Consider the following 6,548-nt stretch of genomic DNA (forward strand, 5'->3'; position numbering starts at 1 on the left):
TTCTTAAGGTAATCCAAAAATTTTTCTTATGGGTTTTTTTAACCTTTAAATCTCCCTTTGATTTCTCCAACATCAATTTTATCAAGCAAATCTGACATTACAAGTGATCGTGTTTCCTGTATGTCACAGCCTCGAGTCATCTCCGGCTGCCCAATCAGATACAAGTGCAGCATTTATCAGTTTAAAAAGGACCAGTCTTCTCTTCACTCAGCCCAAACTTGGAGCAAGATGACATCTGCAAAGTTGATCTTCTGGCTGATATGTTTGGAGAAATTTGGTGAGGATTTCTTTTTTGTTTGTATTTTGTTTATTTATGGCATCATTTGCAAAATTCTAGATTTAAACATTAAACGGTGTTCATTTCTAATTGTATTTTGTTTTTAGCTCAGACAGCTACAATGGAATTTTCTCCATCTTTGAATTGGAAGACCAATTATATCTTGGTCAAACCTGGACAGAACCTGACTTTGCCGTGTCTTCACAGAGATGATTTTTCTACCAGGATCTCTTGGTTTAAAGAAACTCTGGGAGAGCAGCCGATTCTGATCTGTATGTACTGGATATCAACTAAATATTGTAGCTGTGCTAATGACTTCAAAAACAATCCACGCTTCCAACTACATCCTGGTAACAATGGAACTAATCTGACAATAACAGATTTGAAGTTATCAGACTCAGCCACCTATTACTGTGTAAATCAGTATTTAAAGTATTTGACTTTACAGAAGGTTATAATGTCATTGTAGAGGGTTCAGGGTTGACCATAGATCAGTCAGCATCACATTCTATCCAAGCAGAAGGTTCTGTGACGCTGAATTGTACAGTACATACTGGGTGGACTTGTGATGGGGATCACACTGTTTACTGGTTCAGAAACTCTGGACCATCTCAGCTGGGACTCATGTACAGCCATACAGGCAGGAACAAGCAGTGTGAGAGGAAAACCAACACCTGTTTCTACAGCTTCTCCATGAAGAACGTGAACACTTCTCAGACTGGGACCTACTTTTGTGCTGTTGCAGCATGTGGACACATTCTGTTTGGAAATGGACCCAAGCTGGTGTTTGAGGGTGAGTGAGTTTGAAATTATTTTATTCAAAAGCTGTGAAAGTGCTATTTTATGTGCAGATTGTTTCCATACGCCTGTAAAAATAATAAAGCCAACATGACCTCAGTGTTAAAAAAAATAATCTAAAATGTAACTTAATTTCTTAATTGCTCTATGTTTAAACACATAGAGCAATTTATAGCAACATGAACCTTAAGCTCTAAGTTCATACAGTAATAAAATTTATGCTGTTTGAATTTTACACCACAGCAGCACATTAAAAACATTTGTGGTCAAAGTATAACTTTAACTCATATTTTTGTTATGTCAATATAGATTCTCTTTAAATACTGTTCTTTTATAAAATAATGTGTGAATGGTGATGCCTGTAGTTTCGCTGAATTAGAAAATAATGACATCATAACTGCCGTGATATAAAGTGAGAAGACAAATATGTGTAAAGACCTAAATAATTATCTGAAACAGTATCGCGGATATCACAATTTCTGATGCCTCTCGTTACAGATAAAGGAAACTATCTTGTTTTGGTGTATTTCCTCAGTGCGACCTGGATATTTACCATCATCGTGGTTATTTTATTAACCATTTCACTTTATATGACGAAAAAGAGAAACAGCCATCACTCTCTGGGTAACTGATGTAATATATTTTGAATATTCTTAAAAATAATAAATAAATGAATGTTACAGTCACAGCTGCAATTATAAAGGTATGATTAATTACACTTCCGGTCTGCTTTTAGATAGTAATTTTACATTTCTAACATTCCATTTTATTTTTCAGAATCGCATGTAAGACTCTCACCTCTGTCCAAACCAAAGGTATTTTCTATTAGTCAGAATAAAGTCGTTCATTAAATATTCAAAAGGCACTGAGTTCATTGTTGTCATTTACAGGATTGTCCAGATGCAGATGGTTCTGTTTTGTGGAAGAAGAAGATGAACAGAGAACCTACCTGGACTGAATGTGTTTACTTCAGTGTAAAGCAGTAGAATAGAAAAATGACCATTTTCAACAATTTTAGATATCTTGTAGTTTCAGAAAACTCACAAAATAGAAAAAGGCTCTTCTGTGGTTGATTTATAGATATTTGATTTATTGTGTACATTCTACATTGTTCAGGATGTTCAGGATCCTTGGTACAATAAAGGAGGAAATAACCAACACACACTTGATTTTCTTGTCCTCCAACTACCAACGAATCATGGTGGAGGAGCTTAAGTATCCTCAACATCGCAGAATCTGTTTTGTCTTAATTTGCCCCTCATAAGGCCTCCAATGGGAAAGGGGTACTAGGTGGAGGGCCAGATAAAGCACAGATCTCAAATACATTATCAATTAGGAACAGCATATCCCACTTAGTGACCAGGGGGCCTAGGCCTGTGGTTGGAGCACATTTGTGCGCGACCAATGGCTGGGACTTTGTCTATGGGCCCAGATCGTCCAAACATGAAACAGAGACATGAGTCTGTCTTGCAGCAGGGTCTGGGGCCATATGCATTAGGTGATAGGCCATGGCAGGGACACACAAGGATAAAAAGGAGCTCAAGGAAATCCTCAGCAGAAAGAAGAGTTCCTTTTTCACATGCTCTGATTCTGAGAAGAAGGAAGTCAATAGAGAAGTTAAGCATGACATGAAAGCAGCCAAGCTATCGTACAAAACCACCCCTTTTACACATGGTCCTGCTGTATCTGCTGTCAGTATCTGCCACAGGCTGTATCTCCCAGGGCTTTCTTTCCCCAGGTTTTTGATTGATGCAACAACTGACTGGAGCTAAATGTCACTAAAACCAAAGAGATTCGTGGTGACTTTTCCAACAAGCACTTGCAGCTGTTGCATGTTTCTTATTTAACAAAAAAATATCCTTGAAGTTGAAAAAGACTGTAAATAATCCAGAATGCGCAGCTGTTAATTTAGTGTGGCATATATTTTTTTTTAATTCTGTTTGGAAATGGAATCAAGTTGATGTGTGGGGGTGAGTATCACTTTAACTCATTCCTTGTTATGTCAGTATAGGTTCTGCTTCTACAGTATATTGTTACTTTATAAAATAATTTTTGAATGGTGATGTCTATTGTCTCCCTGAATTAGATTAGATTCAACTTTATTGTCATTACACATGTCACAAGTACAAGGTAACGAAATGCAGTTAGCATGCTATGTTGTAGCAAGTGCTTATGTAGCGAATAAAACTGTGATGGGTATACAGTATACAATATATACACACAATGATATATGTTTATGATATCAATCTATATGTTTGTATTTACAGAGTTCACAGATATGTAAAGGATATATAAAAGTCTTTGCAACCAACATAAATATATATACAGGCTGTAACTATGGTGCTGATGTGCAAAGTATGGAAAGCAGTGCAAGTAACCGGATGTGGGTAGTGCAAATAACAGATGTAAATACTGCAAATAACAGATGTAAATACTGCAAATTACAGATGTAACTAGTGCAAATAACAGATGTAAATAACAGATGTAAATAGTGCAAATAACAGATGTAAATAGTGCAATTATTGTAACAGATGTAGTCAGTGCAAATAGCGTGAATGTACAATCAGTCAGTCCAGACGGGGTTATTGTGCCTGAAGGGAGGTAAAGTGAGAGGGGTCAGAGTTCAGCAGGGAGACAGCAGTGGGGAAGAAGCTGTTTCTGAACCTGGTGGTTTTTGTCCAGAGGCTCCTGTAGCGCCTCCCAGAGGGCATGAGGGTAGACAGTCCATGCGCTGGGTGACAGGAGTCTTTAGAGATCTTCTTGGCCCTCCTGTGACAGCGCCTCCTGTATATGTCCTCGATGGAAGGAAGAGAAGCTCCAGCTATTCGCTGGGCGGTCTTCACCACCTTCTGCAATGCCTTCCAGTGTGAGGCAGAGCAGTTCCCATACCAGACCGTAACACAGCTGGTAAGGATGCTCTCGATGGAGCAGCGATAGAAGTTCACAAGGATGTCTGAAGAGAGGTGGTGTTTCTTCAGAGTCCTCAGAAGAAGAGACGCTGGTGAGCCGTCTTCACCAAACTGGAGCAGTTAGTCGTCCAAGCTCAATGTCATTACACAGTAATGACATCATAACTAGCTTAATATAAAGTGAGAGGAAAAGTTTGTGGAAATACTTAAGTGATTGTCTGAAACGGCATCGCGGATATCACAATTTCTGATGCATCTCGTTACAGATGAAGGAAACCATCTTGTTTTGGTGTATTTCCTCAGTGCGGCCTGGATATTTACCATCATTGTGGTTGTTTTATTATCCATTTCAGTTTTTATGACAAAGAGGAAAAACAGTCATCATTCTCTGGGTAACTGATGCAATATATTTTGAAGATTCCTAAAGGTAAACTGGGAAAATTACTTTTAAAAAAATCTCTTCCTGTGTTTTAAAACAGACTCTCAATCAAGATTCCAAGCTTCATCCACAGCAAATGCAGAGGTGGAGACAATTTTGATTTTTTTTTTTTTTTAAAGTTTATATGTATAAATAATCCTTATGTACACACACTAACTTACCCTTTATCACATATCTCCAGGGCTACCAAGAGGAAAACAACCTCCATTATGCAGCTTTGAGGAACAACCAGCCCAACAGATCAATGCAGAACAGACAGAATGAATGTGTGTACTCTGCTGTGAGGCTGTAGATGTCTTGTTGTCATTGCAGGTTAACACAGGACCTAATTAAGTATTTTGTATTTACTCATACCGGTTTCTACATTTTCAATTGTATCATTTATCAATCTCGATGAAACAAAGTTTTCCTAATAAAGTTGTTTTTTCTGGCCATGTCGACAAATGATAGATTACCTCCATATATTTATATTCATTTTATGAAGACAAAGCTTGTATCGTGCTGTTGCAGTCCTTAATTTGTGAAGTCAAAAGCTGCAACAATCGTTTTCACAAGCATTCATATCCATCGGACTATTAAGTTGACCAAAACACCCACTGGATGAGACAAATGCTCCATTATGTGATCATGACCATGTAAACAGCAGCAGGCTATGTCTTGGATACATAGAAATGCTAAGGCAGGGGCAGTATTATCCAAAGGGTTGGCGTACTCCTGCTGTGTCCACCGTGGTCTCTCCTTCCCGGAACTGCAGGAATGATTTTTGCTTATTTGGGATCCAACTTGCCAGCAGTTTAGAAAATGTTTAGCTCTCTTTGTTGACCTTTTTTTTTGTAAAACTTGGGGCATAAAGACTAACAAAACAGATAACAAAATTTAACACAGTACAAATATTCATTTTTGATTTAATTAAAAATTACTACCTGCTCAAGATTCCCAATACAACTGAAACCTTGACATCTGTCTGCTGCTTTTTGAATCTGCAGACCTTGGTTAGCTTCCTAATTGGTGCATCAGCATTCAGCATGATGAGAAGCAGTCACACCTGCCATTGTTAAGATATAATCAATTAAAATTTTATTTTGCAACATGACCTTCAACACTTTTATTAGAATTGTGAAAAAACTGGCCAGGGATTTTTGTCCATCCCTCTATCAGTCTTCGACTTCTTTATCCCTTTTAAGGGACAGGTGGCCGCTTATCCCACTTCTAACTCACAAAGACAAACAACTGTTCATGCCCTCATTCACTTCTAATGTCAATGCACATGGACACGGGAGAACAGGCAAACTCTGCACAAACCCCCCCCCCGACTGCAGGAACCTTCTTGCTTTGTGGCAGTCATTTTAGCCCCTACATAACCGTGCCACCCCTGTGTCAGTTCACCTCATGTGTGTCTCACCTTGTGTTGTGCCACTTTCATCATGTTGTGATTACTGATCACAAAGTGCCATAATCATAAAGCATAATCTTTACAAATATTATGGTTATGGCATAATCATAATCTTTGAAAATATATGATTATGGCACTTTTGAACTACCATATTTTCACTGTAATAAAAGGCACAGTCTCAGTTACGGGTGCTATTTCTGTATTTAAAACATAAATAAGGCGCACCGTATTATTAGGCGCATGCTAAAACATACAGTAAAAAATGACAACGGAAGTAAAATGGTGAGTTTTGTCACATTTATTGAACAAAATATTCATTCTTCCGCCACAAAACCATCAAAGTTTTCATCTTCTGTATCTGAATTAAACAGCTTCTTCATCATCTGAATCAGACTCACCAACCAGTTCCGCTTCAGCGTTGATTTTGGGAAAGCTCTTCCAATACATGAAGACGGTATCATAGTCCATGTGTCTACAATCCACCCGCATATGGTGGCATAACTTGCCCACCGCTGCCTCATAGTCTTTGTGAAGGAGTGTTCGCCTACCATCATCCAGTGCTCTGTCCGTTTCCGTGGCACCGAGAACACGGTGAACGACGACTTTTCGTGCCCCGTTGTGCGTATCGCCACCGTGCTGGTCCCTTTTTCTCCACTTTGTGGGTCAAAGGGATGTTGGTGATGTGGCTGGCCTGGTTATCTTGTCACGGCATTGGTGCGGAAGATGGCCGCC

At 38.8% G+C, this 6,548-nt stretch overlaps 1 pseudogene; it reads left to right on the plus strand.

Annotated features, from left to right (window-relative positions):
• The first annotated feature begins 220 nt into the window (after positions 1-220).
• LOC130521247 (uncharacterized) lies at positions 221-2,235 on the plus strand (annotated as a pseudogene).
• Positions 2,236-6,548: the final 4,313 nt, after the last annotated feature.

The sequence above is a fragment of the Takifugu flavidus genome, unplaced genomic scaffold (genome assembly GCF_003711565.1).
Source record: "Takifugu flavidus isolate HTHZ2018 unplaced genomic scaffold, ASM371156v2 ctg826, whole genome shotgun sequence".
In the NCBI taxonomy this organism is placed as follows: Eukaryota; Metazoa; Chordata; class Actinopteri; order Tetraodontiformes; family Tetraodontidae; genus Takifugu; species Takifugu flavidus.